The sequence below is a fragment of the Argentina anserina genome, chromosome 2 (genome assembly GCF_933775445.1).
Source record: "Argentina anserina chromosome 2, drPotAnse1.1, whole genome shotgun sequence".
Lineage (NCBI taxonomy): Eukaryota > Viridiplantae > Streptophyta > Magnoliopsida > Rosales > Rosaceae > Argentina > Argentina anserina.
Genome location: NC_065873.1, coordinates 8,512,205 through 8,536,350, shown reverse-complemented (window position 1 = coordinate 8,536,350; position 24,146 = coordinate 8,512,205). Strand labels below are relative to the sequence as shown.

The 24,146-nt window shown below is 42.7% G+C and overlaps 1 long non-coding RNA gene and 1 pseudogene across 1 annotated transcript; both read left to right on the top strand.

Moving 5' to 3' along the window:
- Positions 1 to 7,682: 7,682 nt before the first annotated feature.
- LOC126783922 (uncharacterized) lies at positions 7,683 to 10,765 on the top strand (annotated as a pseudogene).
- Positions 10,766 to 22,714: 11,949 nt separating this feature from the next.
- On the top strand, positions 22,715 to 23,873 carry LOC126782982 (uncharacterized). Its single transcript, XR_007670828.1, has 2 exons — positions 22,715 to 22,959; positions 23,125 to 23,873. It is a non-coding gene; the product is annotated as an uncharacterized LOC126782982 (long non-coding RNA).
- The last annotated feature ends 273 nt before the right edge of the window (positions 23,874 to 24,146 follow it).

The following is a 24,146-nucleotide window of genomic DNA, read 5'->3' as shown; positions in this document are numbered from 1 at the left end:
CAGGCCACGACGCATTACCGTTAAAACAATGTTCATATTTTACTGTTAACGAACTCACTCTTCGTAAAGTTACTGGTGCGCGTGGGGCTCACGCGCCACCCTCTGGCAACCGCGCCTGGCACTCACACGCCACCCGCAATAGCAGCGTGTGGGGCTCATGCGCCGCCCATACCGACGTGCGTGACCTCACACGCAGCGGTCAAAACTCCAACATTTGACTTCCTACGCCGTCCACGGTCGTTAATTGGTTCCTGCCACCTGCTGCTACTCCCACGCGCCGCCAAAGACGGCGGCACGCGCTCCACCACCACCTCCGACCAAAACTCCTCAAATCAACAAACTCCCAACATCAAAAACGTAGATCATAAGGAGAGAGACAGAACTATACCTTCAGTTCATCTCAAGCCGGCCAGAAACCGCTGGAATCGCCACTGCAAGGTCTCGGATCGGGGAGAGGAGATCGGAGCTGAAGCGGCTCGATTCGAACCTCACCGCCGGTGGAATCGTGCCTAGGTGGCCAGAGGAGGGAGATCTTCTGAGGAGCGTGCGGCGACGGGAGAGATAGTTGGGGGAGAGGAGAGAGAAACCAGGGAAAATTGATTTTTTTGGAAAGTTTCCAAAAAATAGTCCTTTTATAGCCTTCCAAAATCGGAAACCAACTTCTGTCGATAATAACTTTCACATACGACGTCCATTTAAGGTGCACCTCATGTCCACGAACTCATGTTGACAAGTTCTACAACTTCCGTGAAGAACATGTTCAGAGACGAGCGACGAAATAAAAGTCAACTCTCAGGTCACATAAAACGTTATGTTTTTTAATTTAAATTTCCGAGATCGGTTTCATGTCCTTTTAAATCGACGAGAAAACGAAAATTGCGATTTTTACTCAAATTCTAAGTTAATAATCTACAATAATTTATACGAATCAAACCCGAAAAAGCGGGGGATTACATTCTACCCCACTTAACGGAATTTCGTCCCGACATTCAAGTGCTCTAATCAATAAACAACTGCGGATATCTTGTCCTCATGTCGGACTCTAGCTCCTAAAAGGCATCGCCCTCATCATGGTGACTCCAAAACACTTTAACTAGCTTCACCTTTTTCCTATGAAGCTTTTTGGTCGATCTATCCAAAATACAAACCGGCTCGATAACAAAGGTGGCATTTTCTTTCACCTCAATGCAGCTGTGATCAATCACATGTCACTCATCTGGTATATACTTCCTTAACACTTGTGAACACCCAACATGATCCTAGGTAAAGCTAGCCGATAGGCCAAATCTCCTACCTTCTTAAGAATCTCGAAAGGCCCAACATACCTCGGAGCTAACTTTCCCTTCTTGCCAAAAATCCTGACGCCCTTCATAGGAGAGACTTTTAGAAACACATGGTGGCCAATCTCGAACTCGACATGTCTCCTCTTTAAGTCTTTGTAGCTCTTCTGTCTAATCTGTGGTGTTTGGATCCAATCTCGAATAATCGAGATCTTCTCCGAGGTTTCCTGAACCACCTCAGGACCCATTAGTGCTTTATCACCAACTTCGGCCCACCAGATAGGTGATCTACATGGTCTACCGTAAAGGGCCTCATAAGGTGGCATGCCGATGCTAGAATTGTAACTATTATTGTAAACAAACTCAATCAATCTCAGGTGATCCTCCCAACTTCCTTTAAAATCAAGCTCTCAACATATCCTCCATCACCTAATTCACCCTTTTTGTCTATCCATCAGTTTGAGGGTGCAATGCTGTACTCATATCAAAGGTAGTACCCAAAGCCTTTTGTAAACCACCCGAGAACTTCGAAGTGAAACGTGTATCTCGGTCAGAAATAATAGAAATAGGAGTTCCATGAAGTCTCACTATCTCATCCACATATAGCTTCCCTAGCACATCCACTGAGTAATTCATTGATACTGGAAGAAAGTGTGTTGATTTCATCAATTGATCGACAATCACCCATATTGCATCGTGACCTTTCTTTGACCTACGCAGTCCTGTCACAAAGTCCATAGAAATTTGTTCCCACTTCCAAAGAGGAATAGTCAATTGCTTCAACATGCCAGTAAGTCCCTGATGTTCTGCGTTCACTTGCTGACAAGGCACTTTGATTCAAACTCTACCACTACTTTCTTCATCCCATTCCACCAGAATTGCCTAGAGAGGTCTTTATACATCTTGGTGCTCCCTGGATGCACTGTATAATGAGATCGGTGTGCTGCACGAAGGACCTCCTCCTTGAGATCAGCACAATCTGGAGTACACAATCTTGTCCCAAACCTTAAACCTCCATCGAATCCAACTCTCCACTCGGATGGACATTCCTTAAGCGAATCTACTACGAAATCTACCAACTTAGCTCGTGAGAATCTATCTTGTGCTTGACCCTGAATGATCCTTGAGATTAATGTAGGCTGCATTGAGACACTACCAAGAAAGATTATTGGTTGTCCATGTCCCATCACAGGTGCACCATGAAGTCTCACTATCTCATCGACATATAACTTCCCTAACACATCCACTGAGTACTTCATCGATACCGGAAGAAGTGTGCCGACTTCGTCAGTCGATCAACAATCACCCATACTGCATCGTGACCATTCTTGGACTTAGGTAATCCTGTCACAAAGTCCATAGAAATTTGCTCCCACTTTCAAAGAGGAATAGGCAATGGCTTCAACATGCCAACGGGTCACTGATGCTCTGCCTTCACTTGCTGACAAGTAAGGAACTTTGATACGAACTCAGCCACGTCTTTCTTTATCCCATTCCACCATAATTGCCTACGAAGGTCTTTATACATCTTGGTGCTCCCTGGGTGCACTGTATAACGAGATCGATGTGCTGCATGAAGTACCTCCTCCTTGAGTTATGCACAATTTGGCAGACACAATCTTATCTGAAACCTCAAACCTCCATCGGATCCAATTCTCCACTCGGATGGACATTCATCAAGCGAATCTACCACTAGATCTACCAACCTACCTCGTGCGAATCTATTTTGTGCCAGACCGTGAAAGATCCTTGATATTAGTGTAGACTGCATTGAAACACTACCAAGAAAGACTGTTGGTTCTCCTGTTGATTGCACAAGATCAAACTCAGCTGCGGTATCAAGCATAAGGCATTCCTGAACCATGAGAGAAGCTATCATACCCCTCGGTCTCCTACTCAAGGTGTCAACAACCACATTTGCCTTTACAGGATGATACTCCAAAGTGAAGTTATAATCTTTAAGGAATTCCATCCATCTCCTCTGTCTCATGTTCAACTCCTTCTGTGAGAATAGATATTTCAAACTCTTATGATCAGAAAATTTGAAATTTCTCACTATATATGTAATGCCTCCAAATCTTTAAGGAAAAAAGAACTGCAACGAGCTCAAGATCGTCAGTGGAGTAGTTCTTCTCATGAATCTTCAAATGTCTAGAGCCATAAGCAATCACACCTCCGTGCTGCATCAACACACACCCTAAATCTTGATGCGAAGCATCGCTATAAATGAGATAACCACCCCCACTAGTGGGAATTGTCAGCACTGGAGCCGTAGTCAATCTAGTCTTTAGTTCGTTCAAGGCTTCCTCACATGTTTCTGTCCACACAAAGTGAACATCCTTCTTGGTCAACTTGGTCAAAGGCAAAGCAATACTATAAAATCCTTAAATGAATCTCTGGTAGTAACCTGCCAACCCAAGGAAACTACGAATCTTTGTAGGAGTCTTTGGACAACTTCAACTCTTCACTGCCTCCATCTTGGATAGATCTACTAAAACGCCATCCTTTGAGACCACATGACCAAGGAGCTTAACTTCTTCCTTCCAAAACTCACACTTCTTAAGCTTGACATACAACCTTGCTTCCTTTAGAGTTTGTAGCACAATTTTTAGATGTACCACATGCTCTTCTTGGGTCTTGGAGTATATCAGGATGTCATCAACGAACACTACTACGAACTCATCCATGTATTGGCTAAAATATTTGGTTCATCAAACTCATAAAAACGACATGAGCATTTGTCAGACCAAAGGGCATGACCACAAACTCATAGTGTCCATATCTGGTCCTGAAAGCCGTCTTAGAGATATCATCCTCCTTCACCCTGAGTTGATGGTAACCAGATCTCATATCAATCTTAGAGAATACTGTAGCCCCTCTAAGCTGATCGAACAAGTCATCAATCCTAGGCAAATGATACCTATTCTTGATGGTCACCTTGTTCAATTCCATATAATCCACACTCAACCGCAGTGAACCGTCCTTCCTTTTCACGAACAACATGGCGCACCCTAAGGTGAGACACTAGGTCTAATAAACCCTTGGTCCAATAACCCATCTATCTGCACCTTCAACTCCTTAAGTTCGTTTTTCCCCATCCAATAAGGTGCATTCGACACAGGCGTTGTACTGGGTACAACATCAATGCATAAATCAACAACTCTCTGAGGAGGTAAACGCGGTATTTCCTGAAACACCTCACTATACTCGGACACCACAACAATGTATGCGATAACTACCTCCTTATCCACCGACTCCACATATGCCAAGACTCCTGTCCTTATAGCATTATCTGACTTGAGGTGCGATAACGAAAAGCCGTCTCCCCGGGACTATGAAAAAACACTACCATGTCAAAACAATCAATCAAAGCATGTTGTGGCCTCAACCAATCAATTCCTAAGATCACGTCATAGGTGTGGTCCGGAATCACTATCAAGAAAGTAGAGAATTTTCTACCTCCGATCACAATAGGACAAGCCTTGCAGATTGTCTTAAGCTCAAGAAACACTCCAAGAGGTGAAGTGACACATAAAGAGCTTCCAAGAGATGTAGGGATCAAACCTAACACCTCCACTACCGAACTGGCAATAAAAGAATGTGATGCTCCCGTATAAAACAGTACTCTAGCAAGGTAGTCAAAAATAGATAAGGTATCTTCCACTCCTGTGTCCCGCTGACCCACTACAAACACTCTAACTTGGCCCGCAGGTAACTGCTTCTGCTGATGTTCATGTATACCCTGCTGAGGTCGGATGCAGTCCCTAGCTATATGTCCCGTCTGCCCACACCGGAAACATCCCTCCATCCTCGGCTTTCAAGCAAGCTGAGGCATAGTGACCCATTTTGCTGCAAATGAAACACTTCACTAATGACAACTGTCTGACAGGTGCAGCCCTAACAGATGGAGATGTCGTCTTAGCTGGAGTTTAGTAATAGGTCCTCGGCCTCTTCCAAGATCTACTTTTCGGTCCCGCAGACCCACTGCGTGCACTGATTGCCTTCCCTTTTCCTCTAGTATCCCTAGCCTCTACATCTCCTCCTCGAGTCTTATTCGACTATTTCAAATTCAGGGCACTCTCATACATCAGCTCTGTGGTAGACAGACAAAGTGCTGATATGATGGTCTTGTACTCTTGCCTAAGTCCCCGTAGGAACTTCTGAGCCAAGGAGGTCACATTCATTGGCCTAACAGATTCTCCTACAACACGAATTGAATTTTTGGTGATTAAGTATGGACGATCAGTTTTCATATATAAATAACATAATGAAAGTCAAGATTACATAAGTGGAATCAAGATCAATCATTGTATATTAATCTATCAAATAACTCCAGTGGAGGATTACAAAAATGTTTTACATGATGTTAATAGACAGATGTTGACGGTCATGTAATTCAAAATTGGATTGAAAACTTCTGTTTTCAATGGATCCAGAGAATTAGATACTATACAATCCTTTTTCTGCTTCCAGGCAAGAGTTGATAAATTTCCTCGTCAGCTCTCAAGCAGCTCCTAACTACAGCATATTTCGATCAACACGAGCAGCTCCAGCTAGACCCGGCCCATGACTGAATTAGCTTCATTTTGCATATGAATTGGGATCTCTTTAATTTGCACTTTCAATAGTGTGCCCTTATTCACTCGAGCGCGAAGTGATATCTAGGAAGGTCTGTTCACTGCATGGGATTGTGACGCCACCCATTGGATGATCATATCCAAATTCTTCTTCAGCTTGATTCAACAAGTCTAGAAAAAGAGGCTCATTCACGTATGAGATTGGTATAAGAAATCTCTTTTTCTGGTTCTTCCCAACATAGACTGCAAGGTAACCTTTTGGGAAATCTATGGTTTTTGAAGCAGATAGAGATCTAGTAAGACTTCTCTTGGCATTAGAAATCCCAGGTAAACGGAACCCCATGGCTTATATATTTTCTTCGGTGGAAGATCAAGGAAGAAAACTGAATCTGTGCAAAGAGGAAGAGTTCTTTCTTTTGTCGGGAAGGAATAGATCGACTTGAGCTGCTGATGTTGGACTTCATCACCAATGCATGGTATGAATAGATGATGAAGGAGTATGCTGAAAATCCCAAGGTATATGGAAAGGAGTGGTGAGGAAATTAGCATTGGGTCCTATTGGTCTAGGGACATTACCTTGTGAATCATCACATGCCTTTGTCTTCCTGTCGTGCACATAATTACATATCAATGTCCATACTATATTCCCTATCTAGCTAGCTCTGCTGGATTAGACAGAGGAGCCAAAGTTCAACGTAACAAAATCAAGAATACCACAAGATGTGGTTTCAAAAACATATGTCTAAATCATGTTTTGTAGAGTACGTATACCAGATTCCTAGTTAAATCAAGAATACCACAAATTAAATCTAATCGTTTCAACAAATCACAAACATATTGTATTGCCACATGGAATCATATTCGACGACCTTATGTATCATCTAAGTTATTTTGTTTTGGCTTATATTTTTTTGTCACAAAACTTTAAGAATCAATGATTATCTTTTTCAAGAAGTCAATACTATCCATGTTCTTCAATATGTCTATACTGATGTTGAGACCTTGTCAAAATTGAACGCGTTTGATACGTGGTGTTGGATTTAATTGAACCATGAAACTTTGGATATCAAGAATAAAAAATAAAGCAGAGGAAGCGAAAACACATCTTATATGTAGATCTAAAATATCAGTATATAATATTTGAGTTTTGGATCAGTACCTTTGTGGTGTGTTGTCAAGTTTCAACCCAATCAGTACCTTTAAAATTTTGAATTTTTGAGATCTACCATATCTCTTGTAGAATTACTCTAAAAGAAATCCTTGGAGATGAAATGGTATGAGAGATGAAAAGTAGGAGTCTACACGCTTTATATTCTGTAATGTGCTGTTAATTTTTGAAATGAAAAAGTCGATTCTGTTCCGAGTTAGGGTTTGCCTGTTTTGTTATCGATTCGAATTCTGCACTGAATTGTGTGTTTTTCTTTTTCTGATAGATGATCATGTCCTATACAGAGGCTTGTTAGATAAGTTAATGAAAAGCTGCGTAACGATTAATATTTTTTACACTAGTTTGTTGATGAAGCCTGGGGTTTGTGTTTCCAAATTCTTTTTTTTTTTAACAAGTTCATGAGCTTGTCATAATTTGTTCCTGATATGAATGCTGACTGCCGACTCAAGAAAATATGTCATACTGTCAGTCTGTCACTGTTTTCTCCTTAATTATCTCAGTTAAGCTCAAGAGTTGTTAGTGCTGTGTGTGTAACGGTTATTGAAAATGGACATCATTTCTAGAATGAGGTTATGGACTTATCGTTAGTGATATGGATAGCAATGATAAATTTGTAAAGTAGAAGATAACTGTAAATGGGTTCTCTCCGTATCCACAATGACAAGTTGCTGTCTGTATGCAGAGATTATAAATATCTATTTGGCTGTGCAAATGGTGGAACAATCAAAGGCAAAATTATCCTCTACTGATCAGAAGAAAAAAACTCATTTCTAGGTAGTCTCTTTGTTTCCCTTAACTTAACCTTTTCCATTTGATGCTACACGTATGTAGAACTAGAATACCAGCCTTGAAAATTTCATTGAAATTAGTTGCTGAACTTAATGCCGCTGTTCCTTCTGGTTACAGATGAGGAAATTGGTGATGATTTCCTTGGCTCCTGGAAACCAATGTCAGTATTGAAAGATGATGGGATGGATTTCAGCTTTGATAGTGGGGCCAAAAGCAAGAAAAAAGTGTTTGACTTTGATAAGCTGTAAGTGCTATAAATTCTTCTGTTTAACAAATACTACACATACTTCCATTTGATTGTTAAAATCTATTGTGAGAGTTACTTTGATCTCTTGTGCTTTAACTGGTTGAATCATTGAAAGTCCTAAAACAAGATACGAGTTTGGGTTTAAATGTTTTCTACAATTTGTTTTTTGCATATTTTCCCCTGTTATGTACATGTGTGGGTCCAAATTCCAGACGATGGTTACAATCTTTCTGTTCAGGGACATGGATTTCAATCTAGACAGTGACTTCAGCAAGATATCATCTTTCAAGATGGACATGTCTGATTTTGACTTATCAAGCCCTCACAAAAAAGATGGAAAAACCAAGGAAGGTTTCATGTCAGGCCTTGAATTATCAAGCCCTCCAAAGAAAGCTGCAAAAACCAAGGAAGTTGACATGTCAGACCTTGATTTATCAAGCCCTCCCAAAAAAGCTGCAAAAACTAAGGGAAGATCCGAAGAACCTTCCAGAGGAAGTGTTCAAGGGAAACAAGACCATTTCAAATTCTCGTTTGATTTCAATGAGTAAGCTTGATGTTCTTACTTGTAGTAATTCTATGTAATGTGTAATAACTCTGACTTTACTAAAGTTACCTGACCTCTGACTTCTTGTTAATAGGTTAGATAGTTTTGATCTCGATTCAACTTTGTCCAGAAGAGATAAGAGTTCTAAGAGCCAAGATAGCAGCAAAGAGGTTGTTCCTGATGGAGCTGGGTCTGAAGGCTCTAAAGTTGATCTAGCTGAAAGGATTAACACACTTGATGGTCTATCTGAGATAATGGCCACATCAAAGATTGAAAATATGTTAGTTGATCCGGGGAATACTGATTCCATAAATGATTGTGCATGAGAGTCAGAGAGCTCTAGGAATCCAGAATTGCCACCTGGTCCAAGATGTCAAGAAAAATTAATGTCTAAAAGCACAGAAGAGTCAAATCAACAGAGTGATTTACCTATGAAGGCGTCCATAGAACCTTACGTTGAACATGCAAAACATGACCTGACTGCTGAACTTGTAGGAGTTCATGATTCAAATGGGGATGCTGGTGTAGATGGAAAGAATGGTGGTGATCCTGAGATCGAAAAGGTAATTGCCATTTCAAGTGAACAAGAAGCTGATAATGACAAAGTGATGATAGGAGATGCTCTTAATCATGAAGACTCACCTGTCGAAAATTCATCACCACTAGACATTGGTAGTTTGGGGAGAAGTGCTGATAGGAGTATCTCAGCGAGTGATACTTTGACAGAAAATGATGAACCATCGAATGGCAATCGAGATTATGGAGAGAATTCGACTTCAGTAATCTCAAGGAAGATGCCACATGACATCAGAAGTATTGAGGGAACTAAAAACTCAACTTTGATACTTCCTTTGTCCACACAGGCCAGGTTAGAGAAATATGTGAACAGTTACAAGTTGCAACCCTTTTGATATTGATTATATTGTTCAAAACAATCACTTTGATATTGTACTAGGAATTTTTTGTCTTTCATATGCGGGTCATGATCACATAGGCCATTTCACCATTTTTACGTCTGAATTAATTAATGTAGAACTTTCACTTTTCTCTGAATGCATATGACGAAAAGAGTCAATATCGCATTCAGTAAGTATGTTCATGATGTGTAGATAATATTAAATAAAACATCATGTTTGAGGAGTAGTATCATAGCATTTGATTATGTTTTTCCCTCTTCACTTGCTGCAGTGATTCCACAGCAAATAAATTTGCTGTGAGAAAGGAAAGCAGAGCTGGAGAACACTGCTCGAAGATTTCTAAGAAATTGGAGGACACTGGGCCTCAGCTATGTCAGCCGCCGTTAATTGGAGCGAAGTCTCTGTCTGGAAACAAAAAATTAGGTTCCATATATGTACGCCATGTAATTGAGAAAGGGTAAGTAATGCTCTCCCGTAACAGTTGCAGTAGTTAATATTTAAGCTATAAACTGTTTCATTTACCTTTGACAGGGAGAGTGTTACTACTAATGATGCACAATATGGAAGAAATTTGCTAAGTAGACCGGTGTTAGTTCATGAAGAAAGAAAAGTCAGACCGGTAATAACTGAAAGGTAAAATGTTGAAAGAAACAAAATAGTAGATCGGTTGAGGATTTGTTTTTTTTTTTTAAGAATGAGTGGATCAGTTGAGCTTGAGGCACAACATTCCCATAATCTTTACATGGAAAATATTCTGGAGTTTTGGGACATGTAGACTTTGTGGACCAGGAAGTAACTATCGCAGACATTGTTGTAGTATCTGAGTATAGTGAGGTGTTTCATGAGATAACTGGTTTACCTCATCGGAGAGTTGTTGATTTCGGCATAGATGTTGTACCCAATACCGCACCTGTGTCAAAGGCACCTTATAGGATGGGGCAGAAAGAGCTTAAAGAGTTGAAGGTGCAGATAGATGAACTATTAGACCAAGGGTTCATTAGACCTAGTGTCTCACCTTGGAGTGCACTGGTTTTATTCGTGAAAAAGAAAGATGGTTTTCTGCGGGGTATGTGGACTACATGGAATTGAATAAGGTGACCATCAAGAATAGGTATCCTTTGCCTAGAATTGATGACTTGTTTGATCAGCTTATAGGGGCTACGGTATTCTCTAAGATTGATTTGAGATCCGGTTACCATTAACTCAGGGTGAAGGAAGAAGATATCTCAAAGACGGCTTTTAGGACTAAGTATGGACACTATGAGTTTGTTGTCATGCCCTTTGGTCTGACGAATGCACTGCTGTTTTTATGAGTTTGATGAACCAAATCTTTAGCCCGTACTTGGATGAGTTTGTCATATTGTTTGTGGATGACATTCTGATATATTCCAAGTCCCAAGAGGAGCATGTGGTACATCTGAGAATTATCCTGCAAACTCTAAATGAAGCAAGATTGTATGTCAAACTCGAGAAATGTTGAGTTTTGGAAGGAAGAAGTTAAGATCCTTGGGCATGTAGTCTCAAAGGATGGTGTATTAGTAGACCCATCAAAAGTGGAGGCAGTGAAAAGTTGGAGTAGTCCAAAGAACCCTACAGAGATTCGTAGTTTCCTTGGCTTGGCAGGTTACTACCGGAGATTCATTGAAGGGTTTTCAAGTTTTGCATCGCCTTTGACCAAGTCGACTAAGAAGCGTGTTCAGTTTGTGTAGACAGAAACATGTGAGGAGGCCTTCAACAAACTAAAGACTAGATTGACTACAACACCAGTGTTGACATGTTACGTCATTTATAGCGATGATTCATATCAAGGCTTAGGGTGTGTGTTGATGCAGCATAGAGATGTTGTTACTTATGGCTCTAGAGAGTTATAGGTTCATGAAAAGAACTACCCCACTCACGATCTAGAGCTCACTGCAGTTGTTTTTGCCTTAAAGATTTGGAGGCATTACTTATAAGGTGAGAAATTTCAACTCTTTTCTGATCATAAGAGTTTGAAGTATCTTTTCTCACAAAAGGAATTGAATATGAAGCAGAGGAGATGGATGAAACTTCTTAAGGATTACGACTTCACCTTGGAGTATCACCCTAGAAAAGCAAACGTGGTTGCCAATGCCTTGAGTAGGAAACCGAGGGGTATGATAGCTTCTCTTATGGTACAAGAATGACTTATGCTCGAAACTGCATTTGAGTTTAATCTTGTACACTCACGAAGAGAACCAATGGTCCTTCCTGGTAGTGTCTCAGTGTAACCTACATTAATCTCAAGGATCATTCAAAGTCAGGCACAAGATAGATTCTCACGAGCTAAGTTGACGGATCTTGTGGTGGATTCGCTTGAAGAATGTCCATCTGGGTGGAGAGTTGGATCCGATGGAGGTTTGATGTTTGGGACAAGATTGTGTGTTCCAGACTGTGCAGATCTCAAAGAGGATGTCCTTCATACAACACACCGATCTCGTTATACAGTACACCCCGGGAGCACCAAGATGTACAAAGACCTCTGTAGACAATTCTTGTGGAACGGGATGAAGAAAAACATGGCAGAGTTCGTATCAAAGTGCCTTACTTGTGAGCAGGTGAAGGCAGAACATCAGCGACCAGCTGGCATGTTAAAGCCATTGAGTATTTCTCTTTGGAAGTGGGAACAAATTTCTATGGACTTTGTGACAGGATTGCCTAAGTCCAAGAAAGGTCACGATGCAATATGGGTGATTGTCGATCGATTGACGAAGTCGGCACACTTTCTTCCAGTATCAATGAAGTACTCAGTGGATGTGCTAGAAAATCTATATGTGGACGAGATAGTGAGACTTCATCGAGCCATTGTTTCTGACCGTGATGCACGTTTCACTTCGAAGTTCTGTGGCGGTTTACAGAAGGCATTGGGTACTACCTTGGATATGAGTACAGCATTTCATCCTCAAACTGATGGACAGATAGAAAGGGTGAATCAGGTTATGGAGGATATGTTGAGAGCTTGTATTCTTGATTTTAAAGGACGTTGGGAGGATCACCTGAGGTTGTTTGAGTTTGCCTACAACAATAGTTACCATTCTAGCAACGACATGGCACCTTATGAGACCCTTTTACCGTAGACCATGTAGATCACATATCTGTTGGGCCGAACTTGGTGATGAAGCACTAATGGGTCCTGAAGTGGTTTAGGAAACCTCGGAGAAGATCTCGATTATTTGAGATAGGATCCGAACAGCATAGAGTAGACAGAAGAGCTATGGAGATTTAAAGAGGAGACATGTCGAGTTCGAGATTGGCGACCATATGTTCCTAAAAGTCTCTTCTATGAAGGGCGTCGTGAGATTTGGCAAGAAATGAAAGTTAGCTCCGAGGTATGTTGATCCCTTTAAGATTCTTGATAAGGTAGGAGATTTGACCTATCGACTAGCTTTACCTACGAGCATGTCTGGTGTTCACAACATCTTCCACATTTCCATATTGAGGAAGTATGTACCAGATGAGTGACATGTGATTGATCACAGATAGAGGTGAGGGAGAATGCCACCTTTGTGATTGAGCCGGTTCGTATTTTGGATAGATACACAAAGAAGCTTCGTAGGAAAGAGGTGGAGTTAATTAAAGTGTTGTGGAGTCACCATGATGAGGGAGATGCCTCTTAGGAGCTAGAGTCGGAAATGAAGACAAGATATCCACAATTGTTTGTTAAGTAGAGCACTTGAATTTCGGGACGAAATTCCTTTAAGGGGGGTAGAATGTAATACCCCGAATTTCGGGTTGGCTTTGTATGAATTCATGTAAGTCATTAAACATGGAAATTTAATAAAAAACAAATTTTCGTTTCCTCGTCCATGTCAAAAGAAATGAAACCAACTTTGGAAAATTTAAATTGAAAAACGTTACGTTTCTGTGACTCGGAAGTTAACTTTTATTCCATTGCTCGTCGATACAAGTTCGTGGACACGTCATTCACCTTAATCGGACGTCATATGTGAAAGTCATTATCGATAGAAGTTGGTATCCGAATTTGGAAAATGTATAAAATGATGTTTTTGGGAAACCCTAGTTTCAGAATTTAGAAACAGTCTCTCTCTCTCTCTCTCTCTCTCTCGACCCTCCCTCTCAAAATCTCCTCTACCGATCTCGCATCTCCGGCCACCGTCGCTCTTACCGCCAGTCCTAAAGGCACCGCACGGTCTCCAGCTCCAACCTTTGAATGCTACACGCCGCCAGTCGCCGCATCAAAGCTTGATTGATGACTTGGACTTTCGGAAATTTGCCGTCGTCCAAGCTACGTCTCCGACGACGCAAGCACTCGGGGATACCTTCTCTCCACCGATCCTCACCTCCGGTTCCACCTGCAAAAAAAATTAAGGCTTGAATCGCGCCGCAACCACGTCCTCCACGAATTCAACCACCGTCGGCATCTCGAGCTTCTCTGGCAACTTCCCGGCGGTTCTAGGGTCCAATTTAGGTATGAAAACGTCTCTCTCCGTACGATCTACAATTTTGGTGTTGAATGTATTGAGTTTTGATGATGTTTCGGAGGAGGTGGAGTTGGTGCGCGTGCCACCACCTAGGGCGGCGCATGGGAGGATATGAAGTAGCGGAGAGACTGCATTACGCTGTAGAAGGGAGGAAGAGAGGAGGGGAGTGAGTTTTGGGTGGTCGTCAGCAAGCCACGCGCGATTGAGGTGGTGCGTGAGCACTACGCGCACCCACTTTGGGTGGTGCAGGAACGCCACGCACGGATGTCGGAGGATGGCGCGTGAGCCCCACGCGCCGCCACATGCGGCGGCGCTTGAACAGTAATTTTGAGCAGTAAATTGTAAAAGTAATTTCTTAATAGTAATTACGCGAACAGTAATTACACTGAACAGTGATTTGGTGAACATCAATTACATGAACAGTGATTACGTAAAAACCGTAAATTGTTGAACAGTAAACACTGTACTGATTCGGCATTTGAGGTTTTACGTATCGTTTCTAACCATTTTATTATGCAATTAGGTGACCGAAAAAACGAGTGAGGAAATTACTCTCGGTGTCGTGGAAATTACACTCATAAAATAAGGTGAGTAAATCACACTATGACGAGTCTACCCTTAGCAGTGACTCATATTTACATTTTCATAAAATGATCGAACTATGACATGTATATAATATAGTGGGTTGTGTATGTGTATAAAATGGTAAATACGATACATATATATATGGGTCGCTATATTTTATATTGTTACGTTCTTATTTCCAAATGAGTCTGTACTATGGCAACTATATTTATATTACTGAGCAAGAGTCGCTTGGTTGTAGTACAATAAACATGTGTTGATTGCGATATTGTACGCGGTTTTAACATTGAGTCTTGTTAAAACGTTTCTATTCTTCGGGCGTTGTTAGCAGTATTCGGAACTGAGTTTTGGCCGGGCGTTATTTACGATTCAGTTAGAGCTCTAGTCTGTCTGTCGGTGTACTGCATGAGGGGTAACATATGGGTTTCCGGGGTCTCATGTGATACGACCCGAATCTTTTACGATTCGTTGCGATAATAGTTTTATCTTTTACTCGGAACGAGAGTCGTACTAAGTGTGACGACTTTAAAAGTTGACTTTTTGATGCGTACGTTTTTGACAAAACCTCTTTCACGAAAGTGGTAAAGCTCGTCGATACGAATTCGTGGACACGCGACACGCCTAAATCGGAGTTCGTATGTAGAAGTTACGAATCAAGAACGTATTTGGGCATTTTTAAGAAATAAGTATAAATAGGGGTAAAAAAATCAGGAATTGTTACGGTGCAATTTGAGCCATCAATTTTGATCGATTAATCTCAACCATTTGATCTAATGGGCGGGATATATACACAGAGGAAGAGAAAAGAAAAAAAGGAAAGTAATGCAGGGTGAAATAATTGTATATTATTGAATAATATGGGAGCCTATATATAGGCATTTACAAAACCACAATCCTGTAGGATTCGGAGTCCTAATCTATTACGGAGATGCTAATCTATCTCCTAACAGGAAACCTATTAGGCTAAGACACACACAAAGGTAGAATAGTAATTCTCCCGGAACACTCCCCCTTGTGTCGCATGCCTAGGTTGCATGACGCACAACGTTGCCTCGGTAAAAACCTTGTCAAGAAAAACAAAAACTCTTGGGTAAAACAAAAGCTTGATCGAAGGGAAAAAGAGCACAACGCACCAACTACTTAAGGATCTTAACATGTGATGTAGACTCCCCCTGAAGTCTATCAAACTCTAGTGTTCCGATAAACGTCGCATGCCAATGCTCTTCACATGTTTCACAAAAGTAGATTTAGGCAAAGACTTGGTGAACAAATCCGCAACATTGGATTCTGAACTCACTTGATTGATCTGAACATTCAAGAACTTCTGTTGTTGAACATTGTAGAAGAACTTAGCCGAAATATGCTTGGTGTTGTCTCCCTTGATGAAACCTAACTTTTTCTGCTCTATGCAAGCAGCATTATCTTCATAAATGCACGTAGGTTGATCAGTTGTAGAGACTAATCCACAAGAATCACGAATATGGCGAACAAGTGATCGTAGCCAAACACATTCTTTAACTGCTTCATGGAGAGCGACGATCTCCGCGTGATTCGAAGAAGTAGCAACAAGAGTTTGCTTAGTGGATCTCCATGATATCGCCGTATTCCCAATGGTAAACACATAACCGGTTTGAGAATGAGCCTTGTGAGGGTCAGAGAGGTACCCTGCGTCGGCATAAGCAACTAACAAGTTGTTTGGAGTCTTTGCATCGGGGGAAAAGAGCTGCACGGGACCGGTTCCTGCTCTCGGCACCGTGCATGGTCTCCACGCCATGGCGACCGGCGGCGTTGCTGCGGCGTATGGCGGCAAGGCCGGGGTCGGCGACGGCGGTGGTGTGGGGAGATACCGTGGCGGTGTTCTCTCTGCAATAGGGGTAGAATAATCCCATGTCAAGGGAACCTTTCAAGTATCGAAACAAATGCTTGATTCCATTCCAATGACGTAGCGTAGGCGCAGAGCTAAATCTAGCTAATAAGTTCACTGCGAAAGATATGTCCAGTCTAGTGCATTGAGCAAGATACAATAGTGCCCCAATCGCACTAAGGTATGGAACTTCAAGACCAAGAACTTCTTCATCATCCTCTTTAGGACGGAAGGGATCCTTCTTGATATCTAGACTTCGGACGAGCATGGGAGTAGACAATGGACTGCATAGATCCATATTGAAACGTCGAAGCATCTTCTGCGTGTAATTTGACTGATGCACTAAGATGCCGTTGGCCCTATGCACAAGCTCAAGGCCGAGACATAATTTCGTCCTCCCTAGGTCTTTCATCTCAAATTCCGACTTCAAATAAGATACGGTCTCTTCAATCTCATCAACGTAGACCGCAACGATGACGAATCTGGAATTTGTCTTTCGTATGAACACGCATGGGCATAGTTCATCATTCTTGTAACCCCTTCTCACCAAGTATTGATGCAACCGATTGTACCACATTCTTCCGGATTGCTTTAACCCGTACAATGAACGACGTAATCTGACTGCATGAGCACTCCGTGGTCTGGAGGCACTTGATGGAGGTAAAGGTAGTCCCTCTAGAGCTTTCATGTATATCTCTGCGTCAAGATCCCCATAGAGATAAGCTGTGACCACATCCATAAGCTGCATGTTTAGTCTTTCGGACACTACCAGACTAATAAGGTAGCGGAAGGTAATGATGTCTATAACAGGAGAATAAGTCTCTTCATAGTCAATACCAGGTCGTTGTGAGAATCCTTGCGCCATGAGTCTTGCCTTATAGCGCACGATCTCGTTCATCTCATTACGCTTACGAACGAAGACCCATTTATGTCCAACAGGTTTGACATCTCTTGGAGTCAATTCAACCTTTCGGAAAACATCTCGCTTCGCTAATGAGTCAAGTTCTACCTGGATTGCTTCCTTCCACTTCGGCCAATCTGCTCTGTGTTCGCATTCAGCTACAGAGCGAGGTTCAACGTCGTCTTCAGATATGATCTCATGTGCGACTGAATAAGCGAAAATGTCATCAATGCGTGTAGTGGCTCGGTTTCGGACCGACTGCTCACTTGTGTAGTTCACTGAGATTTCGTTGTTCTCTGGCATCAAACAAGGTTCCATAGGGTCCCACGGTAACACTTGAGTTGATTCATGGACATAGCTATAATCAGAGACAACTTCATACGATGGTGATTCATCGTTGATGACGCGCTGTGCCTTAGTCGTTCGCTTCTTTCTAGGTTTTGAATCCCTAGAGTTTATCGGTCTCCCCCTTTTCCTTTGAGGAGCCGAGGCCGAAGCTGCTCCATGCCGGGCCATCTCGGCCACAAGGGGCGCCGGCAACACCACGGCGTACGGTGGTGCCGCCGTCGGCATCTGTCCCACTGTCAGGGGCGGTGCCAACATTGCTAGGTCCAGGAGCTTGTCTTCCACACCCGTATTTCGGGACATCCAACCGTGCCGGTACGTTCGCAGCGGGTATGTTCGATCTCGTCACTTTAGCAATATCTACAAAGCCGTTGGGCATCGAATCCGCGACTTTCTGGAGGTCGATGATGCGTTGCACTTCTAACTCGCTTTGAGCAGTGCGGGGATCATAATTAGATATAGTGGGGACACACCACGTCAATTCCTGACGTTCATTTGGAATGATAACATTCCCATCTCCCCCTAACGACGGGAAGCATGTCTTATCAAAGTGACAATATGCAAATCTTGCAGTAAAGAGATCTCCGGTGGTTGGTTCTAAGTAGCGGACAATCGTTGGGGAATTATAGCCAACATAGATACCTAATCGTCTCTGAGGACCCATCTTAGTACGCAGGGGAGGCGTAATAGGCACATAAACGGCGCAACCAAAGATGCGTAAGTGTGAAATATTAGGTTCGTAACCAGTTACCATCTGGTACGCACTAAACGCTTAGTTAGCCGCGGGTCGGAAATGAATAAGTGTCGCTGCATGCAACACTGCATATCCCCATGCAGAGACCGGCAGGTTAGTACCCATAACCATTTCCCGAGCAACAAGCTGAATACGCTTGATGGTAGCCTCTGCTAGACCGTTCTGTGAATGAACATGAGGAACGGGATGTTCAACTTCGATCCCAATAGACATGCAGTAAGCATCAAAAGTTTTGGAGGTGAATTCTCTAGCATTATCCAAACGAATGGATTTGATAGGATAATCGGGGTGGTGAGCCCGGAGTTTGATGATCTCAGCTAATAACTTTGCAAATGCAGCATTCCATGTGGATAGCAAAGCGACGTGTGACCAACGCGTCGATGCATCAACCAATACCATAAAATATCGAAAAGGTCAACATTCTGGTTGAATAGGTCCACAAATGTCACCTTGGATACGTTGTAAGAATGGAATGTTCTCGGTCGAAGCCTTAGCAAAAGAATGACTTCCTTGAAATTTTAGCAAGAGAACAAGCTTTGCAAAACGAGCGATGGGCATCAGAAATTGCCATGGAGGTATTTGAAAGCACGGGAGGCATCACAAGCTCCTGTGAAGGAGGGGATGCCGCCACCGATGGCATGAAATCCGTGGAGCTGCCGAGTGAGGCATGCTCGGCCACACCATGCGGTGCATGGGTAGGCACGGTCTCACCGTGTGGAGCACGAGTGAGGTGATCCTCCAATCGCTTCCGGGACTTGCAAAATGGATGACCATGTGAATTCTTAAGAATTCTAATCATCATATCACGTCCAGGGTGCCCGAGACGGGCATGCCAAAGCATATAAGAGTCCGAATCACAAAAGTTGCGTTCAACCGCATATGATTCAAAGATCCGAATGGAAGTAAGATACAAACCATTCCCAAGACTCTTCATCTTCTCTAAGATGCGGCGATGGCCTGCTTTCTCAGAGGTAACACAAAGATATTCCTCCATTCTCAACATAAGTATCGAGGTGAATACCATTGGCAGGTATGTCCTTAAAACTTAGGAAGGTGCGGGGAGACTTCAGCGCATAAAGAGCGTCTACGACATTAAGAGTCATACCATTAGGCAACATGAAAGAAGCAGTGCCTCTTCCTTGAATGATGGATTTCGAGCCAATCATTGTAGTCATCGAAGAAGTCGAAAACACTAGATCCGTGAACAACTGCAGGTGCCGTAGGACAGTGTGGGTGGTTCCACAATCAGCTAGACATTCGATTTCACCGCGGGACATCTACAAAATGACAATTAAGAGAGTCAGCGACACGGGAACAATTCTATACAATACCCCGTAAGATATTGTAAGAATGGGAATCGGAACAAAGGTCGATCCCATCGAATGTATCACATGGAAATAGTACTATATTCTTCAACTAAAGAGTTGGAAATCATGGTATTGAAGCAGTGAAATACCAAACAATAAACTAGGGTGGTAGAAACCATCCAAAAATGGTGTGGGAACACACACAAAGAGTGCCGGTGAGCAATATAACGGACTTGGAGAAAACCGGAAAAAACGAACCGGAAAACCATGTCAAAAGAGCTCAAAACCGGGTGAATTTTGGACGAGGAAAACGTGGCAGCAGGGACTGCTGAAATATGCTGGAAGAATGACGAGAAACGATGAAAAAATCGTCGAAAAAACTCGTTGGAAAACCGGCGGCACCGATTGCCGGAAAACCGGTCGGCGGTTGTCGGAACTGGCCGGTATGGACGCCGGAACTTCAGGTCCGACAGGGGACGCCGGCAGGAACCGGGTGGCGGTGCCGGAAATGCCGCGAAAGGGCCGGAAGACGGCGAATACGCCGGCAAAACGTGCCAGAAAAGCTGGAACAGTGTCCGGGCCGGCCAAGGGCCAAACGACGTCGTTTTCGACGTTCTGAGGTTCGTTTTCCGAATTTTAAGTTCCAAATTCCCAATGTAGTGCTATTGGGGTCCCATGTAACCCAAAAGCGTCCAATTTAAAAACCACGTGAGTTGCACACGTTGATCATCATGCTAAGTGTAAGGTAAATAAAATTCTCAAAGAGATCGTCTTGTAAGCAAGAGAATGAGAAATTTTATTGAATGCCAATCTTTAATACATCACGCATGAACTTCTAATTCCAAAATCAAAAGACTATTAGAAAGTCAATGAAAATAACAATGGCGGTTGGCCATAACAATACTTGAATCATAAAGCTAAAGAAGCTAAAACGACTAATCAAAGTCGGGAGTATCCATGGTAGCGGCCGGAGGCCTAGCCTTAGAGGCAAGGGGCTCAGGTTTCATGGAGATATGGTGAGTCTCGATCTCATGGTCCTCATCCACATGATTCGATTCGAGTTGTAGAAACTTCTTGTAGGCGGAGTAAGCCTTGATCATCTCTTTGCTAGCGCGACAATCGCGATTAAAGTGCTTAAAGGAGCCACATTTGAAGCATGGAGACTAACCATTACCGGAAGTGGAGGCATGAGGAGGCGCACGGCCTCCTTGAATGTTGGGACGGGGATGGCCTCCCCCGGAGGGTGCGGCGCCGTCACCATCACGAGTCCAAGTATTGGATCGAGGCCGAGACCGGCCTTGTTGCCTCCCACCACGAGAGTTGTTGTTTTGGTGCTGATATGGAGCGTTCCTTGATGGATTCTTTTGCTTAAGAGCTTTCCCATAGTTAGACTGTGGCGTAGAAATTCTTTTAGTGCCAACAGGTCTATTGTTGTTGTTGAGGAGGATCTCAGAATGTCTCTCCTTCTTAGCTAAGAGCGCCATTAAGTCGGCGAAAGACCAGATCTTCCCTTCCTCTACATGAGTGCAGTACGTATGAGCTTGAATCTCATGGTTGATTGGAAACGTGTCCAATGTCTTATTGAGAAGATCTAGGTCGGTCTTAATGACACCAATGGTGCCAAGATCGGATTGCAAGCATAGCATATCATGATTGAAATCTTCCAGTCTCTTATAGTCCAATAGACAGATGTTATCCCATCTAACGATCAATTCAGGAAGAAGCTTATCATGAACGTTGTTGTACCGCAAGCGTAGTTTGTCCCATAATTCTTTAGGATCTTTTACGTTCAAGTATTGCCTCTTGAGAGTTGCATGGGTGTGACGTCTCATAAAGATAAGAGTCTGAGTCTTAGCCATGGGTGGGAAATCAGCAGGAGGGTCGGCAAACATGCCTTCGATCCCTCGGCTCTCGAAAGCGAGCTCCATGTCGGAAACCCAGCGGTGGTATTCCTTTCCTTCTAGATCAAGAAGGCCAAATTCCGGTCGAGATGGCGATGACATCTACAAAACGAATACGAAATCGATTAGATTCAAGTATAATAGGAATTAGAAGGGGTGACGTATTTGGTCACAAGAAAAATCGATGCAAGCGGCGATACTCATGATCGCACCCAAAACAGCGGTGCACTCAGGCGACCACACGAAAATTGATTAACTTCCCTTTTAAACAATCGTGACTCCCCCAGGACCGTCACACAGAAAACATTGACCAAGAGGGGAAACCCATCCCTCTATAGTCTCATCGGTGTTATAAGAAAGGCCAGAATTAAGACAAGAAGAAGGCTAATAGCACCCGATATATATATATATCTATACGTTCAAAAGCGGGAACGTTTATGAAAAATTTACCTTTGAAGGTTTGTAGTATACGGGAGCAGCTTCTCTTGAGCGAAGTCCGTGCTTGTGAATCTCACGTTTCTTACGTGAATATGTGGGAGGAGAAATTTTGAATGCTTTGATGTGGGGACTTGCGTGCAGGGGCTACGAGGCTGGCTGCATGGGTCACGAGCGGGACTGCAGGGGTCGCGAGCGAGGCTGCAGGTGTCGCGAGCGGGGCTACAAAGGTCGCGAGCGGGGCTGCAGGTGTGGCGAGCGGGGCTGCGTGCGTGGCTAGGAGCAGGGGCTGCGATGCGGCGGCGAGCAAGATGCGCGCCGGCGAGGAGATGCCGGAGGCCGGAATCGACGGCGGCCGGCGGAGGAAGAGAGGAAAAAAAATTTATGGCTCTAAAAATTTCAGGGTTTTAGGGCAACGTGCTGATAACGTGATGCAGGGTGAAATAATTGTGTATTATTGAATGATATGGGGGCCTATATATAGGCATTTACAAAACCACAATCCCGTAGGATTCGGAGTCCTAATCTATTACGTAGATGATAATCTATCTCTTAACAGGAAACCTATTAGGTTAAGACACACACAAGGGTAGAATAGTAATTTTCTCGGAACAGAAAGAAAAAAAGGGGGGGAACAGATTGAGCTGCTCCCCGACGACCCAACGACTTTCCAACGAGACTCCGCCGTCGTCAGGCCATATCCGGCCTGCGCACCAGCTCCATCGTGACCGCCTCCTCATCGTCGTCCTCTCCATTGTTGTATCTTGCTCTATCGGTGCCTGAGAAGAGAGAATCGAAGCGGAGAAGCACCGACTGTTATGCGCTTTCCTCCGGCGACTTCGCCGCTCCTCACGGCGTCTCCGGGCACCAATTGGGTAGATTCTGGTATCAATCTTCACCTCCTATTCGTGCTCTATCAACTTGTGTTATTAGTTTTGTGATTCAGTTAAGTTTTGATAAATTCCATTTCTGGGTTTGTGTTCTTCGACGTCGGGACGAATTTGGCTTCTGGCTAGATTTCTTCCTTGCAATCTGTGGTTGAGTTTGAAGTGGATTAGTTGCTGAACTCCAAGGTTCCTTATTTAAAGTGAAGCTAGCAGAGAGTTTCTTGCCATCAATTCGTTGAGGAAGCTGCTAGTTTGAATACAAGGTAATTAAAGAAAATTCCAGCTTTGAGTGAAAAGCAAGTTTAAATTGTAGGGCTGCTATGAAATCTAGGTTGCTGAAATGAAAGTGGTAATGGAATTCCTAGAGTGTAGAATCTGTGAAGTTGGTTGATTCCCTGTAATGGAAATTAATGGATTTGCTCGTATATGATGTTCTTGGATTTCAGAGAAGTGAATGTGAAGTAAAAATTCAGTTTTTAATTGAACTGTGGAAATCAAGTTCTTGTGATCATTGTCTTCCAGTTGATTGATTTGGAGTTGAAAAGGGCTTGGTAGGAAATGTTGGTATTTCGTGAAGTTTAAATCATTGCTTGATTACTATCAATTGTCATTCTATATATTAGAGAACTAGATTGAAGTTAGATTATATATCTATGAAATTTTGGGTTTTTCCTTATGCATGGGAATCAGTTCTCAAGTTAGTAATTGAGATAATATTGTGATACACGGTGGAAGATGTAGACGGGAGGACACTTGGGTAATATACAGCAAGTTTGTTGATTTTGTTTGAAAACCTGGACAGAGAATTGAATTTTAATTCCTATTGGAATCATGCTAGTAGTGTAATGGGTGACCTTAGCAATTGAGTGCACCTATTAAAAATTTTTATCTAAGGAAAGGAAATTGTGGAGATGGGTCCGTGTATATATATATATGGTGCATTTGATATTGATCAAATCTTTTTTTTTCTTTTTGATAAATGGATTGATATAATTAAATGTATTGTTGTATCATGGTATGAAGAAGAATCATGACTTTGGATCAAGTGGGATTCCAGTATGAAACCATGATCAGGAAACACGATTGAGTTCTTGTTCACTTATTGATATATTGAATTAAGCTCATGATTGAACTTATGCAAGTGTACATTGGTTTAGAAATGAGTGATAAGGCAAATTTGGTATG